The following is a 22,587-nucleotide window of genomic DNA, read 5'->3' on the forward strand; positions in this document are numbered from 1 at the left end:
AGTTTTTTTTTCACTGGAAATGTATATTACTGATAACTAGAGCTTTCAAGTTACATCCACCAAATTTGTCACACACCATCAGACAGTTCTGGAGTAGTTTGCTATATCTTTTTTAACTGATCAGACTTACTGTTTTCACACAGCAGATGATTAAAAATGTTAAAATCCTAATAGACTTAAATTGACCGAATGTTCAAATAGGCCAATGAAATGTTCATTAATTCTAACTCCAATTGTCAAAAATTCAAATGGAAACAAACTCACATGATTTTGACCTGCTTTTAGTCTCTCTCTCTCTCTCTCTCTCTCTTCAATTCAATGGGGCTTTATTGGCATGAATGTAAACAATACAATATTGCCAAAGCAGAACTACATCTTAATGTACATCTTACATAGATCTCTATCCATCCATCTATCTATTGGTTTATCTGACTATCTGTGTGACAGTTAGCTTGCTAGCTGTTTGTCATACTGTAATGTTTTAATAGCCATCAAATTTAAAACTTACTAAACTACTTTTAACTTTAAGACAAGTTTTTCTCAAGCCTTGACAAACTTGACCTATCTAGTTGTGAATACAATACAAATTTAGTTGTATGGTGTATGCCATCATTGTCATAAAAATATCTAAAACAAGAAACAAAACAAAGTGATGGAAACTATGGTGACCATGGTGAATTTTGTAACAGGAATGGGTTAATTTGGGGTCTTGTCACCTCCACGGACGTATAATCCCAAGTCAAATCATCCAAATATCAGTAAAGTATGATTGATTTTTAACACGTCAATTTTACACATAAATACATTTTAAATTGTTTATTTAAAAAAATTTAATTTTTGGACTCACATCATTGGCAAATATGATGTGAACTGATTTTAGATATATACCTACCTGTCTCTGTGTAAAACTATAATAATGATGATTGCTGCCACCCAAAAATTAAAAGTGATGGGCACACACACAATCACATAAAGAGACAAAGTGCTATCTTTCATATTAACTCAGTCTCAATGCTTCACTACTACAGAAACTCCATCAGATTCAGACCATAAGAAGAAGAAGAAAAAGAAGTATGATGACCCGGATTGAAAGGATAAGGAGAAGAAGAAGCTTATTTACAAGAGTTATTATATACTTTAAACGATAAAACAGATTACTTCTTAAAAGAATAGTTCACCCCCATGCCATCCCAGATGTGTATGACTTTCTTTCTTCTGCTAAACACAGAAGAATATTTCAGCTCTTTTGGTCCATACAATGCAAGTGAATGGTGAAAAATAACCCATAAATCTCCAGTGGTTTGTCATGTCTTCTGAAGCAGTCCAATGGGTTTTGGGTGAGAACACAACAAAATATAATTATTTTTCACTATAAATCCTGAGATTAGTACCTTGGCGTTTATGATTTCAAGCCCGAAAACACCTCCTAGAGCTTGACGGATGCACAGAGCACTAGATTAAACCACTGAAGTCATATGGATTACTTTTATACTGCCTTTATATGCTTTTTGGATCATAATTTTGCTCACTGTTCATTTGCATTTTATGGACATACAGAGCTGATATATTCTTCATAAAATCATAGTTATGTTCTGCAGAAGAAAGAAAGTCATACACATCTGGGATGGCATGAGGGTGAGTGAATGATGAATTTTTGGGTGAACTATTCCTTTAAGGTCACATCTTGGTTTAATTAAATTGAGATTGATGCTACACCTAGTACCATATTTATTGTGTTGTTTCTTTCTGTTGTCAGAATCGTCATAGTCCTGTTCACCCAGGACTCAGCCCAGCAGCAGTTTGAGATAAGAACTGCCTGAGTGATGAGGAAAAGGGGAGAAGATTAAGTTAGAATGAAGCACATACTGGAAAAATGGGCCTTGAGATGTTAAATGTGTGTTGCAGTTAATATGAATGTCAGATGCTGGTGTGTGTGTGTTTATTTTTTTTATTCATGTTTTTCTTCAGGCATATTTATGTTGTTAGCAAAATGTAGCCAATGCAAGCACCATTATGTTGAAAAATCAACAGAATCATTGGAAGCTTTGAGAACATGTTATCAGTTCTTTAAAATAAAATAACAGTTATTAAACTTTCCTCCGTATCTCTTATTGCGCAATTGAAACACATCGAGCAAAGAATATAGTGCAAACCAGTCCCTGAAATAGTCAAAATAATGACCAGTCTATAGGAGTGATATACCCCACACAGAAGAACATTCATAAACAATTAAAAAAATAAAATAATGACTTATAGTGATACATTTGAATATGCCTGTGACCCACACATACATAATTAAGTTGATATTATGGTACTTCAAAGTTGACATGAAACAGCATTCGCAAAACATTTTACTGATGTAATGACATTTTTGAGTGAAACAGGATATTCAACGAGAAAAAAAAATATTTGGCTATTGTTTAACATCAACCATTAGCCCATATAGACAAAACGGAAAATAGTTTCGGAGGCATTTCTTTCTTTGGAATAATGAGCACGGATGTATCATGCATAAGAAGATAAGAAACATGTATTAAAGTAGATGGGGTCAATTTTGATTTTCATGTTGATATTAAGAAAGGGATGAGGCAGTAGGTGCTTATGTACTCTAAAGGAAAGTTTTTTTTGAAGTTAATAAATCACAGTTGTTTGCATGATATGAGCGCCAAACGTTGAATAACGTATAATGTGCGAGTAAGGCCAGCCGGTGGACTTTCTGGTGCCCTCCTAGGGTAAGATGGTGCCCCTCTAAGGAGTTTGTGCCCTACGCAGACTGTGTAGTCTGCTTATAGGGAGCAGCGGTATTGAGCGAATCTCTGCTCTCTTCCTAACATAACGGACAAATTACTTCTCACCCTCTCTGCTACCTTGTGCTTCACAGAAACATGGCTGAGTGAAGCCATTCCAGACAGCGCATTACATCTGCCAGCTTGCAGCTGGTTAGAGCAGATCACTTCACAGAGTTAACTGGGAAAACGAGAGGCGGTGGAACAAGCTTTTACATCAATGAACGTTGGTGTTCAGATCTAACAACATTCAAGATGTGCTGTCCTAATTTAGAAGTGCTCGTCATCAACTGTAAGCCTTTCTACTTGCCGTGGGAGTTTGCCTCATTTATTCTGGTGAGTGTTTATATTGCTCCACAAGCGTGTGTAAGTGCAAAGCTGCAACAGCTGGCTGATCAGATCATGGACATGGAACAACAATACCCCTGGACTCACTTATTATTCTCAGCGTTTTTAACAGAGCCAACCTCACTCATGACCTGCCAAAATACAGACAGCACATTACATGTCACACCAGAGATTTAAATATTCTGGATCACTGCTACACAACATTAAAGATGCATATCGCTCTGTCCCTGAGAGTGTGTTGGGTCTTCCAGAAACAGAAGAAAAATAAAGCATGAGGCCCAGGCAGCATTTCACCAGTCTGTTTAAAAGCCTGTGCTGACCAGCTGGCCTCCATCTTCACACAGATGTTCAACAGATCAACTGGAGCAGTGTGAAGTCCCCTTCTGCTTCAAAAGCTGCACCATCATCCCCATCCAAAAGAAACACAAGATTGCAGGATTTAATGACTACAGATCCATCCTCTGATGTCTGTGGTCATGGAAGTCATATGAGAAACTCGTGTTGGCCCACTCGAAGGACATACCTGGACCTTTACTGGATCCCCATCAGTTTGCATATCGAGCAAACAGGTCTGTGGATGATGCAGTCAACATGGGATTGCATCATATCCTACAACATCTGGACAGACCACGGACAAATGCAAGGATCTTCAGTTCTGCTTTCAACAAAATGATACCAGCTATTCTCCAGACTAAATTAACCCAGCTCTCTGTTCCTGCCTCTACCTGTCAGTGGATCACCAGCTTTCTGACAGACAGGCAGCAGTTAGTGAGTCTGGGGAAATTCACTTCCAGCACCTGTACGATCAGCACTGGCACCCCCCAGGGATGTGTGTTCTCCCCACTAATCTTCTCCCTGTACACCATCAACTGCATCGCCAAGGACCCCTCTGTCAAGCTCCTGAAGTTTGCAGATGACACTACAGTCATCGGCCTCATCCAAAATGACGATGAGTCTGCATACAAAAGGGAGGTTGAACAGCTGGCTTTCTGGTGCAGTCAAAACAATCTGGAGCTGAACACTCTCAAAACAGTGGAGATGATTGTGGACTTCAGGATGAACACCCCAGCATTACTCCTCCTCACCATCCTGAACTGCACTGTGGCAGCAGAGTCATTCAGGTTCCTGGGCTCTACCATCTCATAAGACCAGAAGTGGGAGATCCACATGGACATTGTGAAAAAGGCTCAGAAGAGGTATTTCTTTCGCCAGTTGAGGAATTTCAACCTGTCACAGGCTTTGCTGATCCAGTTCTACTCTGCAGTCATTGAGTCTGTCCTCTGCACTTCAATAACTGTCTGGTTCAGCTACCAAATCGGACATCAGAAGACTACAAAGGACAGTTCAGACCGCTGAATTGATTATTAGTTCTCCCCTTCCAACCCTTCAAGAACTGTACACATCCAGAGGTGTGCGTGCGTGTGTGCATGTGTGCCTGATAACTTTCTAATTTGGGCTTCTTACTGTTAACACTCTCTGTGGGTGAAGGAGGAGGTTGCCATTTTCTGTTTTTTGTTTTCTCCTGTTCATTGCTAGCCAGGGCAAAAGGTAAGAATTCTGTTGATAATTTGTTTCATTTCTGTTCTAGGTTCACTAAACCATTTCTCCGGGCAGCTAGACATTTTATATTTGTTATTTTTGCCTGGACCCCTCCTGAAGTCTTGCTTCTTTTAAACAATTATAAATAAAATCTTGTATGACACTTCTAGCCAGTGTTTTAAGTCATTTTATTGGATCACTTTTTGTTTCCTTTTCCCCTATCCAAGACTGGGGTAGAATGTAACTTTTTTTTATTCTATTTTTTATTATCTATGTCTTATTGTTGTATTGTTTGTGCACTGGAAGCTTCTGTCACCAAGACAAATTCCTTGTTTGTGTAAGCATACCTGGCAGTAAAACTAATTTTGATGCTGATTCTGATTCTTTTTGGAGTGTCCAAATGTTTGCACCAATTCACTTGCATTGTGAGGACATTCAGAGCTGAAATATTCTTCTAAAAATCACAATTTGTGTTCTGCAGATAAAATAAAGTCATACACATCTGGGATGGCATGAGTGTGAGTAAATTATGAGAGAATTTTCATTTTTGGATGAACTATCCCTTTAACAGGAATGCATATTTTATTAACTCCCCCCTAACCCAAACCACAACCTAACTGTTCACTGAGTAAAATGTAATTTTAGAGCGAAATTGAGACCTCTGAATAGAGCTGACTAATGTTTATGTGAATGTGATTACTTCCTGGTTCCCATGGGACCAGAACCCAAGTCTGGAGTGTTGCTCACACAATGTGCTATCAGTAGTGCTAGACATGATTTCTATTACATTGCTCTTCAGCCTCCTTCACCAACTCATCAGAGGCTAAAACATAGAAAACAACACAATATAAATCCAAATCCAATTTAAATTCATATGTATACTAGTGCCCACATACAAACACCCACCCACTAACTCATGCTCCTGTGAAACTATAGCATACGTTACATTTACCCATCTATTCTTGACCAATCACAGACAAACTCATTTTCCCATTCCATCAAAGGAAACAGGCATTAGCGGTTATAGTTAGGGTCGCCATGGGTAACCAGGAACTCCAACATCTTATTCATGGCACCCATGAAATATATTCCACGTTGTTGGGTCATCGGCATAGTGATGAGTATCAAGAGGAAGATTGGTGAGCGGACAGAATGATGGAAAGGATGAGATCCTGCCATTCCACGAACATAGGAAAATGTAATTATCACAACATTACTTGAGCATTTAATGGATAGAATATTTGTGAGACATACCCTGGCTCTGTGGTACTGTTCCATCACTGTGTCACTCCTGGGAAGGTGACAGCAGAGGAGGCGTAAGAGTCAATCATGAGTGAAAGAATGGTTGACCACACATTTCCAAACATTTTTGGCAACTGAGAAAGGGAGGAAAAGTAAAGGTAGATGGTAATAAATGAATTATAAATGGATAATAAATATTTTCTAACATTAAAGTCCGCACAGAATGTCTTTAGGAGAGTTTTACTTTAATTCTATTTTCTTAAATGTATTAAAATGCATATGTTGCTCTGTTCTGCTATTATTTTCCAAACTGTAATGTTTGTCTCTTGCCACTAGAGGGCAATATTAGTTTGGTTTTTAGCTACAAAGCATGTGTGAAAGTTTGATGATGGTATAAAAGTTAAATAAAACTGGAAACAATTTTATTTATTTAAAATAGGGTAATTTACAGGGGCGTGCCTAGGGGGAGGCTGGGGGAGGCAGTGCCTCCCCTAGGATAAGCTCTGCCTCCCCTGAGAATTTGAGAAATAATCTGTCCATCTGTTGTTTTGAGTGTAGCCCTGAATGTATTTTGAATAGTTGACTGACAAATATGAAACCGGACAAAAGCCTATGTAAACCCCCGAAATCATAAGTTGCCTTATTTCATTGTGCTTTGGCTTTGCACATACTGCATACAGCCTGTAAAAATAGACATAGGCATAATCTAGCCTATAGAATAAGTTCCTTTGCTGTCGGTAGCCTATGGGCGACTCCGTTTCTTCCTCTCTGTTGAATATGCAGCAGGTAGAGGAGGAGCTTGCACAGTCGTTTAGGAGATCAAGTAATTTAGGAACAACGCTTCTAGCAGAACAACGAATAACATGAACACATACTTGGACACACTCACACAGTCAGAAATCCCAAAGCAAACTGACACAAACAAAAAAGTTCCATTGAAAGAGACTGTCAACAACGAACAGCTCATTACAAGTCATAATTTTTACTCTACAATTTTAGCTCCTAAATACGGTACACATTCACTCATTCCCATCACTAACTCAGCCAGATTGTTATGAGCCTTTTCACCCTACATGACATCGGTCTTCATCTGAACCTTGTTAATGTAGGGGAGATCAGGGCTAGCTGTCACATGGCGATGTTGTCACAAGAGATACAGTAAATCTCAGTAACTATAAAGCTTCTAAAGTGTCAAAAGTCCAATTACACAAATGTATATTTTCTGTAGTAGTGGTTTTGTGTGTTGGTTTCAAACACCTTCACAATCCTATTTGTGAATTGTATTCTCCAAACTAAAATTTAAATATCATATTTGTTATATCGCTTTTGGAAAACATAAGAACAACAATAATAGCTTTAAACAACAATAGCACACATGTTTATTTAAAGGAATAGTTCACCAAAAAATGAAAGGTTTCTCATCATTTACTCACCCTCATGTCATCCCAGATGTGTGGCGTCCTTAAGCACAATACAAACAGTTTTTTTTAGAAGAATATCTCTGCTCTGTAGGTCCATACAATGCAAGTAAATGGTGATCAAATATTTGTAGCTCCAAAAATCATATAAAGGACACATAAAAGTAATTCATAAGACTCTAGTGGTTAAATCCATGTCTTCAGAAGTGATATAATAGGTGCGAGTGAGATCTGATCAAATTGTTAGTCAGTTTTACTCTAAATCTCCACTTTCACTTTTACATCTGAAATTCACATGTAGTGCCTGTTTAGTTTCACTTTCAGATCTGAATGTGAAAGTGTAGATTTAGAGTAAAAAAGGACTTAAATATTGTTCTGTTTCTCACTCACACCTATTATAGCACTTCTTAAGACAACCACTGGTGTAGTATTGATTACTTTTATGTTTCCTTTATGTGATTTTTGGAACTTCAAAGTTCTAACCACCATTCAATGGCATTTTATGGACCAACAGAGCTGAAATATTCTTCTAAAAATCTTAATTTTTGTTCTGCACAAGAAAGAAAGTCATACACATCTGGGATGGCATGAGGTTGAGTAAATGATGAGAGAATTTTCATTTTTGGGTGAACTATTCTTTTAAGATAGAGTGTCTTTTTATGTCAGGTCAGGGCACGGCAGGTCACATTTTAATAAGTCATTTAAAGTTGGCACATGCGTCTTAAATGTATTAAATATCTTACATTTTTATTACCATTTATATAAAATTTTATAACCATTTATTAATGTAACAGTTAAAAGGATGGGCAAGGAGGAGGAGGGAACCAGCTGAACAGTTAACATAATGTTTAATGGTAAACATAAACTTAAACCACAATAAAACATATGGACACACACACACACACACACACACACAACATGGCCGTGTGTGTCTCTCTCTCGAACTGGAGTCTCCAGGTCCCCTTTCTCTTGCTCTCCCACTGATTCAGTGTTGGCTGTGCACCCTCACGGCTCCTCATCACAATTAATAACAACATTTGTTGGCCTTTTACTTTTTTGCTGTTGCATAAATTGTTTTGTGCTTCATCATTGTTTTAGTTTAATTTAGCTGAAAAAACTATAATAAACTGTTTAATGGCAGGTTCCATTGTGACAACTTACTCAATATTCTTGGGCAATAATGGTGGAAATGTTTAATAGTATTTTTGTAGCGAAGACTTTAAGGTATGTGCCCATAATGAAATTGACATTCTGTCAGAGATCAACCAAGCTTGATTCCATCCACCACACAACGATCACTCTCTCCGGATTACTAATCACACACACCTGTTCACCATCAGCAGCCTCATCACAAGCACTATAAAACACTCACCATAACCCCAGTTCAGCGTCAAGCTCAACAGGAACAGACATTTCACCATTGTCTTCTGAGCCTCTGATGCATCCTGGTTACTAAGACGTAACGTAACGTAACGTAACGTAACGTAACGTAACGTAACGTAACGTAACGTATACTCACCTGCGAATCTCTAACCTCCAGGATTCCTGTTCGAATTGCCTATTGTCAGTGATCCTGTATTCTTCCAATCCTCCAGTGAGTCCTCCGAACCTGCTTGCTAGTGACTGCATTGGTAAGAGAGAAGACTAGTATCAATGAACTGTGACTACTTGGTATCTACATTCCTGAAGAGAGTGTGCTTACCTGCTGCCCGTCCTGCACTGAGTGATCTTCACCGTATCTGCACTTGAACTCACTAAATACTCTCCTAGCACTCTTGCCACCTTGAATAAAGCTGTGTTTGGATTCACTTACCTCTGTCTCCTTGCCTATATCCTGACACATTCAAACATACTCAAATATTTACACACAAATATTCACTAAAGTAAAATTGTGAAAACTAGCCCCAGTCTCCCCAACAGTTTCTTAATATAATTTTCATGTCCTTCTCTCCCTTTCTTTCTGCTTGTATTTTCTGCACATGCTAAGCAGTGCTGCCAGGATGAAACAATGAAATTTGACTGCCCGAACAGCAAACACACACAACAACACAGAGTGACACAGAAGACTGGTGCAGGACAGAAAGAGCTAATGCCTTTGATAAGCTAAAAAGGGAAGGTTGTGGGTAAGATTGCATGACTTTAAGGCACATGTTGTGTGATTGGCTAACAATCCGGCACATATACGCATAACAATCTGCTTTAAGTGCTGTGCAGTGATATGATGAACAGTTTTTTTGCATCATGTTACTATATTGTGTATTTTGACACAAATGTAAATTGAACTTTGAATTGAAATTTATGTTACTAAAAAAATAAGGAAGCAGCTCATTGGATCAATGGGCAACCGACAAAAGTAATAAAGAAATTAGAGGAACAGAAAGTGGAAAAACAGAAATGTGAGGAAAGAGAGAATTAGAGAGAGAGCATTGACAGTCTAGTCTGTGAATGTCCCTGTGCACTTAGGTTGGGGAGAAGGTGGGTTTGGCGCAGTTGACGACGTGAAGGCAGATCTGTGCTCTGATTGGCTCAGATCAGCATGCAAAAAAATGCAGAATGTGGGGAGGGAAAACGTCATTGGATATGCACTCCTAACACAAATATAACAGAAAAGCGCAACAAACATTGCACAAGTTTTGACATTCTGCAATGATAAGCTGTATAAATCTTCTCAGCTGTTTAAGGATAATTACACAGTAAAAAATAGATACATAAGTATAGTCAACAGGGCTCATTTAGGATTACATTTCACCCATTTATACACACAAAATACCCAACTACAGCTTTCAGATACACACAAATACACTTACATTATAACATATACACTAATCATTGGCTATAGACATATGGGTAGTTGACACATACTATGTCTATGGACAAAGAAAAAAAGTAAATATACATGCATTTTTAAAAGTAAAAATATTCCATGTAGTCACACCGCAGGACATTTTAACCTTCCATAAGTATTAATGCCATCTACCCATATAAAACACACAAACATCTATGCATTATACACTAATACACACTTTTACAAAAGTCAGGTCAAATGGCAACATGACCACCACCCACTCATACAATGTACACAAACACCATAGCTACAAACTTTTCAAAAGCTCACACGTCAAAAGGAAATCTGATTATAGACACAGATAAGGTAGCAATTGTGCATGTTTTGTTTTGTTTTGTTATTAACAAATTTTATTGATTACATTCACAAAATAACAGAAAATATGGAATCAAATTATATATTATAATTATATATTAAGCCCCTCCCCCCAAACATCCCCCCACCCGACACAAACATGCACTCCATTGTTCATAATTAATTAGAACGTAAAAAAATATGTACTTTCACAAAACAATAAGAATGCACATATACATTTAAAACTACAAATCCCTCTCCACTGCCCCTCCTCGAGTACCCTCCAAAAAGGCCAGATACCTACCCCACTTCCTGTTAAACAAATCACTATATATCACCTCCTTGAATGCCGCCACCCTGCACATTTCTTAGCACCACTCCTGAAATGAGGGTGCTCCGGTCAACTTCCATCTCCTAAGAATGATCTGTCTGCCATCATAACTCTGGTTAGGACACAACATTTTATATGTCTATCCTCTGTATTAATGACCACCCCATCGCAAGATACAGAGTCTGGGGTAAAACAAAAATTGAGTGTCCAATACATCACACATAAAGCTCTGATCCCTCAACCAAAATTCTTGGAACTTAACACACCACCAAAAAACACTGATGCATCATGACCTTTTACAAAAGCAGTAATCACCACTCCCAGAGTATCTGCCACTTTAGGGGGGGTGTACACTACTCCCAAAAATAGTACAGAGCAGTCAGACAGTTGTAAATACCTAAAGAACTGAGATCTGGGAATCCTAAAATGTTGAACCATATTGTCAAAGGATCTAAACACTCCACTCTCATATAGGTCACCGAGTGTATTAACCTCCCTCACAATCCACTCTGACCAGCAGAAAGGGGATTTATTAATACATAATTTTGGGTTCAGCCATATGCTCGAGGCAACATTTAAATATGTCTGAATTAAACACTCTGGACACTTTTGTCTATACAGAGTGCAAATGCGAGATAACAGGATATAACTTCTCCAGTTAGTTTAATAGAAAGGCTTTGCAATGGTGAAATAGTCATCAATACAAAACCAGGGAGGGGCTCTCTCAGATGGAAGTGACCAATGAGCCAAATGTCTGAGACCGAATGCATAATAATAAAGCAAAATCTTGGGTAGGTCTAGCCCACCTATGTCAATCGGCCTATGTAATTTATTGAAATGTAATCTGGGACATTTACCATTTCAAATAAAAGGCTTTGCTATGCTATCAAATTGCTTTGATATAAAATAAGAGAGGCGATATCTACAGGGAGAGATTGTAGCAGGTAGTTGAATTTTGGAATACAATTAATCTTAATAAAATTAACCTTCCCAATCATAGATAAATGTAATGAAGCCCACCTGCCCACATTGCTCGAAAATCTTTTTTTAAGGGGTCAAAATGAACTCTAACTAAATTACACACATTTCCTGGGAATAAAATGGCCAAATACTTAATGCCCTGTTTGGGCCACTGAGTGGCTCTCAGAGATAAAGCTTTGGATTTAGACCAATTGACTCTGTATCCTGAGAAATTAGAAAAGGAATTAATAATTCTGTGGATGCAAGGCATAGATCGAGTAGGGTCGGAGACGAATAATAAAATATCATCTGCGTAAAGCAAAAGCTTATAATATATACAATAATCTGTAAAATAATCAGAAATCAATCCATTTGTTTGTACTGCCGCTACCAGGTGGCTATAAAGTAACTTAATCCATTCCATAAAAATAATCCCATTCTACCATTTCAAATGACTTTTCAGCTTCAAGTGAGATGGACCAGAGTCTGATCATTTGCCAATGACCACATGAGACTGATGAAGCACCTAATGTTATCAGAAGACCTGCGGCCCTCAATAAACCCCATCTGATCTATATGTATAAGAGATGTCATAACTTTACTTATTCGGTTAGCCAAAATCATTGACAATATTTAAACGTCTAGCTGGATCTGGGAAATTGAATGGTAACTCGGGCTATTGTCATGGTTGCCGGAAGCTTTCCATTGTTTAATGATTCAGTATAAACTTCTAACAAAAGTGGAGCCAATTCTTTAGCATAAGATCTAAAAAATTCAGCAAAGCCATCTGGGCCCAGAGCCTTGACTGTAGGCAAGGCCTTAATTAGCTCGCCAAGCTCCTCCAAGGTTATCTCAGAATCAGAAGAGTTTTTTTGCACAGTCGTCAGTTTAGGAAGTTCTAATGGTTCCACAAAGTTTCTAATATCTTCATCAGTAGAGATTATTTCAATGGACGGGGTAAATATTTCACCACCAACAGATTTCACTGAGGAAATGGTAGAAAAAGACTCTCTCTGATTTATAAACCTAGTCAAAAGCTTCCCTGCTTTGTCACCCGACTCAAAGTATGTCTAGACTGTCTTGCCCTAAATAGCCAAAACTCCACCTTCTGTGACAAAATAGTATTACATCTGTATTTCAATCGGGTCAATTCTCTGAGGCCATTAGACGACATTTGGCACTTCAGCTCTGTCTCGGCACTTTTAATATTCTTTTCCAATTCCACGAGTTCTTGTGCTTTGTATTTTTTGGTGAATGAGGCATACTGTATGATCAGGCCCCTTAGAACCACCTTAAGTGCTTCCCAAACCATGCCCACAGAGAATACTGAGGACCAGTTGTTCTTCATATAAACATTTTTTTCAGCCTATAAAATTTTTTGTAATTCAGGATCTTGCAAAAGGGATACAATTAAGCGGCAACTATATGATTCCCTCTTCTCCATATGTGGCAACACCCTAAACTCACCAGGGCGTGATCTGAGACTAAAATAGTTCCAATTGAGCAATCAAAAACAGATGATAGGAGGGACGTAGATATAAAAAAATATGTATATTCCAGAGTAATCTTATGGACTGATTAAAAAAGGTATAGTCCCTACCAGATGGGATCAAAAGTCTCCAAATATCTTTAAGACCAAGATTTTTTACACATCCTGTGAAGCATGAATGTTGCTCTAGGGGCCTTCCACACTTTTGCTTCACTATGAGTCCATCAATAGATTAAAGTTTCCACCCAATATTATATCATGAGGGGTGCCATTGGCTTGCAACATCCCTTCAACATCTATAAAAAAAAGCCCTGATCATCAGCGTTAGGTGCATAAATATTAGCTAAAATAAGACTTTGCCCCTGAAATCCTACTAAAACTATAATGACTCCTAATTTATTTTTTTTGAGACATTTGAATTGTAGATGCTTACTAATCAGTGTAATTACTCCCCTGCTCTTATTTGAGCCAGCACTAAAGAAAACATGTCCATCCCATATCTTCCCCAAATTTTCAGCTTCCTGCCAGGAAAGATGTGTTTCTTTAAGAAACACTATATAATATTTCTTACATTTAAGAAGAGATATAACACTTTTTATGGGGTGCCCTAACCCAGTCACATGCCACGTGGAAAGAGACAATCCACTCATATTAATATTTGACATTTTGACATATTAGAAAAAATAGATTGTGTGTCAAAACAAAATTATGAAGACCGCATTCCAACATTAGTGCAACAATCGTGTATGCTTACGAGAGCCCCCGTGACAACTTTGCCATCGGATTGCTAAAGTCCGGTGTTTCTATACAAATTTTGTGAGACAGAAATACACAACAAAAAATACTCCACAAAACAAACTCATGCCAATAGGAGGCATAAGCACAAAGAATGTGCAGATTTATCCACAACACTGTCCCGAAGGAGTCAAAACAAACTCCAGCTGCTAAGAGGAACCAGCAAAAAAAAAAGAATCAAAAAAGGCACTCAGTTTCCTTGGACAGTCAAGTGAATGTTCAGTGTGTCGGTCCACCCAAAATAATTTACTCATTGACTTGATGAAGGAATTGCTTGCTGAGGACATGTGAATGTTTTACAGCCATCCTTAGCATCTATTCTCAATTTGCCTGGGAACATCAGTGCAAAAGCTACCTTCCGTTGATATAAGAGTTTCTTGCATTCCTTGAATCAATCACGTTTCTCTCTCGTCGAATTCACAATTCTTCCAAGAAATCCTTCCTTTACTCCTAGCCTCGTGTAACACGAGATCTTTATTGGATGATCTCAGAAATTTGGCCAGAATTGATCGGAGCCCTCAGCGGATCGCCAAGCCGGAACCTGTGAGCTTGCTCGTTTTCCAGCTTATGGTTTATAGCCTGTTATGTCGAGCAGACTCGGAAAGAGTTCTGGGCGCCCTGCTTGTATAATGCCTTTTTTAAAGTCAAGTTCAGACAGGGACATGGCCTAGTGAATCGTGCATGTGCTCTAACATGTTCTGTGGTGACACTTTTGTGCAGGTAAGACATATTGCAATCTCCAAAATTACAATATTACAAAATTAAATACTTCTCAGTAAGTCTCTTACTCTTACAGTATCTCTTTTCCAATATTTCTTAATTTCTGGCAAGCTTGTGTTCTTTGATTATTTTCTATGTTTCTGTTAATCAGTATTATTAGAATCCTTTAACCCCCTGGAGCTGTGAACATCATGAATCATTCCCTTTTTTCTCAACAATAATGTTTGTTTGTTTGTTTGTTTGTTTGTACCAACTTGCATCTAGTTGTGTTAACTTAAATAGTTCAGTTAATGAGTTGTCAACTTATTTGGATTTTAAATGTATATAAGGTTTTTAAGGTCTATTTTTGCTAAAATATCAAACTCAAAAATGTATTTAGGCCTGACTTTGTTATGAATCTTATCTAAAGTGTCAGCTAGTAATTAAAACCAGCACAATCTAATAAAATATGCTTCAAAGTGGACAGTGGAGTCTGGCCTGAGGCACATACTGATATTAAAAACTTGTAAGCCTAGAGTGTCCTATTTGGCAGCAGGACTTGTGAAATGATCTGGTCCCAGCAATTAAATGTTTCTTTTGTGTAGCTTGTTTGTGATGCATTGATCCCATTCAGATATTATAATGGGTTTGAGATCTTGCGTTGAGCATTTTTAGGATCAGTTGACAAAGGCTCTTTAGCAGCAGTGTCTGCTTACTCATTTTCTGGGACCCACAATGGATAGGTCTCCCTATTAATGACAGCCATGTGTGTATATTATATGTGTGTGTGTTTGCGCAGGTCTCACTGTCAATGAAGTGATATAAATATGAATATCAGAATAAATATGAGAGCTGATAACATTGTGAAGGAGAGGATAGAAATGTCTTTATTAATTATAAAACATCACATATTCAGAAAGAACACCAATTACAGAAAGGTGGCATTTGAAAAACATTATTTAAAACATAATTTATTAATAATACAAATTATTATTATTTATTTATGTTGGGTTTATTTGTAGGAAGTAGTTTTCTATATGTCTTGTGTGACCCAGTTTTATAATAACAGAATGAGGTATATCAATATTGGAAATGCCTCAGGTTTGTTTCAGTGATATGTTAAAAGTCTTTGGTATTTTTCACACATTTTACATTTTTGAACATATACAGTGAAATTCTTTTTTCTTTTTTTTTTTTTTTTTTGCACAGGACAACATGAGTCAGAGACAGAAAAAGAGGGTTGATGGAAATGAAAGGAAATGGCAGATTCAATACAAGTTATGCTCAATCGACAACATTTGAGTTGCTCAGTGAGTATTGATGCTGGTTACCACCCCTGGAGATGTGAGTTCGAATTCAGGGTGTGCTGAGTGACTCCAACCAAGTCTCCTAAGCAACCAAATTGGCCCGGTTGCTAGGGAGGTTAGAGTCAAATGGGGTAACCTCCTCGTGGTCATGATTGAGTGGTTCTCCCTCTCAATGGGGCGCATTGTAAGTTGTGCATGGATCGAAGAGAATAGCATGAGCCTCCACGTGCTGTGAGTCTCTGTGGTGTCTTGCACAGCAAGCCACGTGATAAAATGCACGGCTTGACGGTCTCAATAGACTTGTATTCAAGTCTTGTATTCAACCCCAATCATTGGGTTAATGTAATCCTGGGTTATCTTTGTTCCAAACTGAGTAGTTAATCCAGTGTGTTTAGGTTATTGGCTTTTGACGCTATTGGCATAACCCTGGGTTAAGGCAACATTTAAACCTGTGTTAAGGCACATTTGACACTTTTAATTTTAAGGGTGGTAGCACCACTTTTAACCCGGGATTAGAATTCCTGCTCCAAATTGTAATTTCTGAATTGAAGTGCCAAAGGTATCCAGTTTGAGTAACTAACTCAGGGCTAATAAGTATGAACAGTGAAAACAAATATCCCAGGGTTAATAATAAGCTTGGTTATTACAATTTTAAGTGTGAAAAGCCCATAAAATACTGTATGTCATACACAATGACATTTACAATGGGCAGATGTAAGGAATGCATTCAAGGTATACATTTCTGAAAAATACATGTGATAATATACTGTGAGAGAGTAGCCATAAGGTATATATTTTTTAAGATTTTACAAATATTAATTTCAGAACAAAATTCCATCAAATTCAATTGAGTAATCTTTAACAAAAAAAAAAAATATATATATATATATATATTTTTTAATTATTATATTAATTTAATTTAGTAAAAAAATTACACAATTCAATTTGATGGAATTTTGTTATGAAATGTAAATGTTTTCATAAAAAAAAAAAGGGTGAAATTTTTTTTTTGCGTGTAAGTGGTCAAAATTTAGTGGACTTCATAGTGATGATGGCCAAATTATGGGTCTGGTACAGTGTCAAAAATACACTTTTACATTAAGGGGCAGGAACTGCCCCCGGGATAAATTTTTCAGGGGTGTTTTGTACTTATATGAGGGCATATTTTGTTCTAAACATAAAAATAGCCTTTCATTTTGTGTACTTTAATTTAATAAATTGATTTACCTAATGCTCCATCTGAATATTTAGATATTGAATGAACATCAACTCCATAATATGTATAACTAGGCCAAGAATAGAATATTAATAACTACATTGTTACAAATATAACACAAAGGGGTTCATGCCACTATATGCTAAATAAGACTTCACTGGATGTTGCAACCATGTACCTGTGCACAGGTGTGGGTAGAAACCCTCGTTCTTCACCATAAAGAGGAGGGAGCCCCAACCCAGCAACACAGCAGAAAAGAGCAGGTTTTCTATGACTGATGTGACAGCCATCCACCAACGCCTCTTATAGGCCTGAGAGAGTGATGGAGCCATCGCACTAGGATAGAGAGAAAGTTGTTATTATAGCCATGTATGCTACATTGTCTTAATAAAACATACAAAAGAGTCACAACTTAATATATTTAGAATTTGACTATTTTGTATTGATACTCTCCACAAACCCCATCCTTGTAAGAACTATTAGCAGGGCCGGATTAACCATAAGGGTAATTGGGGACATTTTTACCTAAGATGTTTTCTAAACGTTTTAGGTGCAATTTTATTTCAATAAATGGTTTTCTGAACTGTCAATCGCCCCCTACAGGAAGAAAACTTTGTGTCTCACAGGACACAGTGGCTGACAACAGGGGCAGTTCTAGGGTCAGAGGAGATTCTAGGCTTAGACCAGACCTCTGTGTGCATGTATGTGGCTATCCTTTGGTGAAATATTGAAATATAATATACTTAAAATAAAAAATTAAATGTTACATCTGTGGGGTGTCATTCATAGCCGCAGTCGCCAGTATTGCCATGGCAATACTACTTTTCTCCATTCATACAGATTCAGTAACCTGCATTTTTAGCTTTGGTAAATCGGCGCCTGCTGCATCTCTCTCTCTCTCTCTCTCCTCAAGCAGCATTCCGCTGTTCATTTTACACTTGTCGAGTTTAGTATGCTGAATTTAAAAATTAATCCTATTAATACCTGTTAATTCATCACGAAATGGTGTTATACATCACTGCAAGCAAGCGACATGATAAAACAATCGCTCCTGTTTATGCAGTGCAAGCTGCGATCTGGTTCCCTTACGACTCAGTACACTTGACATTGAGTCACTAAGCTGACACATATGGGGAGTGTCCTTCTACACAACCTAATTGCAGAGTAGTAACGTGCTACATTTACTCTGTTACATTTACTTGAGTAACCTTTTGGAAAACGTTTAATTTTAAAGTAGGTTTAAAAGTGGGTAATTTTTACTCTCACTCAAGTAAATTTCTAATAAAATGTGTTTACTTATACTTCTTTACAATGGACGGTGTTCCTGTCATTAAATTACTGGATTTAATTTTAATGAATGCGTAATTTATTGAGAGATTATTGAATGGGACTTTTTTTGAAGTTCACACAGAGGCTTGCTCTTCTGTCTCAGACTGTCACTCAAGTCACCAGTGCTGCTGCATCATGCTCTTCAAACAAAGTGAAACACTTTCTTCGCTCCGCACAGTCAAAAAAGAATAGTTTCGTCATGCAATGCCTTCATTTAACACCAAGACAAGCGGATGTTTCAAGATTAAAATTGCAGGTACTTTAAGTTTAGGCTCTAATGATAACACAGGCTCTTATGTGTAATGAAATGGTCATTTTCAGTGTGATTCTGTAAAAATGGGCTCTTATGACATCAGTTTTTAAGTGTACATCGTTCGCTCGTTCACTATTTCCTATATAGTGAATGGCAGTTAGTGCACTATATCTCAGCAGTGAGTGAACGAAATGAGTGAGTGAATTCGGATGCTGACGTATACACTAAGCGTCGGATCTCTGGGGCTATCACAGAAACAACATCACATATGAACTTTTAAAATTCTTCGGCCTTACTTGTTATTATTCTTTTTGCACTGTGTGTATACTGTGTGTTAATATAAAGAGTAAACATATTTGATCAAATAAAGAGTACATTTTAAATGTATCTGAATGTTTTGCCTCTCTACATGTTACTATGTTATTTTAATCAAGTAATGATTTGTCAAAAAGTAATTTACATTCAGCATGAAAGAAAACATTGCAGGAGTTAAGGAAGCAGTAAACTCCCAGATCATACGTCTTCCCCATGGTGGATTGTGGGCAATTAACTGTCGTTGAGTGTACATCAAATGTACACTCGAAATTATAGTGCATTGTGGGTAATAATGAGTGAACAAAAGTAAGGAACGAGTGGCTCACTCAGAATTCAGACACGCCCACAAAATGGCGGACACTCGAAATAACATCACCATTCGATAACATTGAATGATAAAAAGATGCAGTGACAGTGAATGAGACTGAATGTTTTGCTTAACATCTCCTTTTTTTGTTCCACAGCAGAGAAAAATAATTCAGACTTAAGTGTGAGCAGTGATGACAGAAATGTCATTTTTAAATGAACTGCCCTTTAACTACCTGTTCAAGTAATTGTTAAAGGTATCTGCCAAGAAACAAAATATATAAATGTTATTCAGCACATGCTAGAACTTATTCACATCAGCATCATATTTAATTTTTGACGAGAATGACAACGAGGCTGTGAGGGATAGACACGCTGTGATTACATTGAGGGTCAGATCATTCTGTGTACAAAACATTGAAAAAATATATTTTCAAGGACAGACAAAAAACTCCAGACAACATGAGTTGTGGAAAATCAGATGGGATATTGGAGCTTTTTACAGATTTACACTGTGCATTCCATGGAAGAGATAAAGTAAGTATATCTCTCACAGATTCTTTCCATTCCCATTAGAAATTGCAATGGTGTACCAGCCCATGGGCCTCTCAGTTCTTAATTCATCCTTGCCTCTAGAAAATGCTTTTTTACTTTGTTTTTACTGTGAATCAAATGTGTTTCGCATGCAAATTCCCATGGATAAGAATCAGTTTCATTATCAATGGAATAACGTGAAACATTTCCAACATTCATCAGAAATGTATTTTGTACCCATATGCTGAGATATTGCATCTACTAATAAGGGCTGAAAAGATTGGATGAACAGTGTTTCAAAAGGTCAAACACCACAAAGTAACACACACACACACACACACACACATTCACTGACCCACTCACAACAAAAACAGCTCTTTCCTTCACACTGACTGCAGCTGCTATTGTGTGCACTTCAGTTTCCTAAAGGAATAAACACACCTCATGCTCATTTAATTGCCTACTGTATATCAGCTGTATAATTTAATAGTTTATATGAAAGTAAGGTTCATTATTGCAATTTGAATAAGCTTCCAAAACTCTAAACAAGCACAGTCCCAAACATAAACCTCTTATTACTGAAATATTTTAAACTTCCGAAACAGGACATCGTCTACCAATGCAAAATAAGCTGTTAATCATCCAAATGGCCCAGCCTACACTCGCCTTACAAAATGAAACTGATAATTAAAACTACATGTACTAATAAACATATATATATATATATATATATATATATATATATATATATATATATATATATATTTTTTTTTACTATTCTTCAGCTCTTTTCCAGTAACAAGTTGCCAAAATCTTAGCACTGAAACACGCCCAGGCGCATGGAGAGGGTAAACTTACCAGTATCACGACACATTTACTGATTTTTCTTTAATGTTAGTCTTCTTTCCACTGTAACAATTTAACGTATTCTGTTCTTGCATTCCACGCTATGCCAGCACTTGTGTGCAAACTACAGAGAATATGTTAAATGTAATACTCTCTCTCTCTCTCTCTCCCTCTCTCTCTCATCCCCCCTCTCTCTTCATTTAGCTGTAAATGGCTTCAGGCATTGACCATCCTCCCCACCATTCCAAAAGATTTCTGAGTATTTCACAGAGAGCACACACAAGACTGGATTGTAACAGCCAACAGTTCTGTTTCAGTTTTAAGGTGCTTTATTGGCATGACAAACATTTTTACATTTGTATTGCCAAAGCGTTTACAGCTGAGCTGCATACAAATAAAACAGTGCAAAACAAAGACTGTGCAAAACAATGCACATGATATAAGAAAAGACAAGCGTAACAAAGAGCAAAATGTTAAATAATACAAATGTTATAACAAAAAAAGTTTGAAGTAACACATAAGGAAAAATTAAATATTACAAAAAAACTAGAAAGAGAAAGTGTGTTGGAGATGCGGCTCGGGTAACTTCACTCACTGTCCCTCATTCAAACAGACACATATTGAGCTGCTATCACACAGCAGTCCTTGTATTCATTGTTAAATGGTCAAATATGCTGTGAGTATGTTTAATTTAGTGGTAAAAATATTCCCGGATGGCTGTGTATTTTGTGCATTCTGTTAGAGAATACAGCTCTGTCTCATTTTTGTTTTGATCACAGTGTGGACACAACCTTTCTTCCTGTGGCAGCCATGTTTTCCTGTGTCTGCCTGTTTCTATAATGAGGTTGTGCCCATCTGGTCAAGATGGCTCTCAGTTTTTCATCTGTCATTGTGTACAGATAGTCTGCCATGGGATATTCACTTTTTAGGACTGGATAGCACTGCGTTTTACTCAGTTGTTGTGTTTGAGTTTCCCAATAAGTGATTTAATTATGTTTTATTTGTGCTGTAATTTGGCTGTATCTAGTTTAGCAGTATAGTTCTGGTCCAGGTCGCCAGTGTGATGAGGGTTAGTAGAAGCTGGTGAAGCATCAGGACTAAAGCTCAGGACCAGCTGAGAGTGGGGATTGGTAGGCCCTCTTGACATTGTAGGGCTTTATAATGGCATGGCTGGGGGTCACTGAGTTTTAGATGTTTCCGTAATTTGATTGCCCAGTTTTGTATTTGATAAATAGTGGATATTTATCTAATTCTGCCCTGCTTGCATTATTTGTTATGTATGTTTGTTGTGTAGAATATTTTTTCAGAAATTTTGCATGAATTCTTGATTTGGATTTGTCAGTAGACCCCACACCTCACTGATATACAGGGAAATCGGCTGATTCTAAAATTTGTAACACAATTCAAATAGGTATCTCTATAGGACATTGTCTTTTATAGGCATAGAAGGCCCTGCAAGCTTTAGCTCTCAGTTCATTCACTGCAGAGTTAAGGTATCCAGTGGAAGTGATTTTTAGTCCTAGATAATTGTAATGTGATGAGTGTGTCATTTGGTTATTTCCTAATTTGAATAATCATTGCATTGCCTGGGATCTGTATCTTTTCTGGAAGGTCATGATTTTAGTTTTATTGAGGTTTACGGTCAGTGCCCAGGTCTGACAATATTGCTCTAGCAGGCCCAGGTTCTGCTGTAGACCCTGTTCAGTGGGAGACAACAGAACCAGATCATCTGCGT

At 37.4% G+C, this 22,587-nt stretch overlaps 1 long non-coding RNA gene across 1 annotated transcript; it reads left to right on the forward strand.

The window, feature by feature from the left end:
* Positions 1 to 8,873: 8,873 nt before the first annotated feature.
* LOC127652178 (uncharacterized) lies at positions 8,874 to 16,012 on the forward strand. The gene is made up of 3 exons (XR_007971675.1): positions 8,874 to 8,964; positions 9,324 to 9,456; positions 15,956 to 16,012. It is a non-coding gene; the product is annotated as an uncharacterized LOC127652178 (long non-coding RNA).
* Positions 16,013 to 22,587: the final 6,575 nt, after the last annotated feature.

This window comes from Xyrauchen texanus, chromosome 11 (genome assembly GCF_025860055.1).
Source record: "Xyrauchen texanus isolate HMW12.3.18 chromosome 11, RBS_HiC_50CHRs, whole genome shotgun sequence".
Taxonomy (NCBI): Eukaryota; Metazoa; Chordata; class Actinopteri; order Cypriniformes; family Catostomidae; genus Xyrauchen; species Xyrauchen texanus.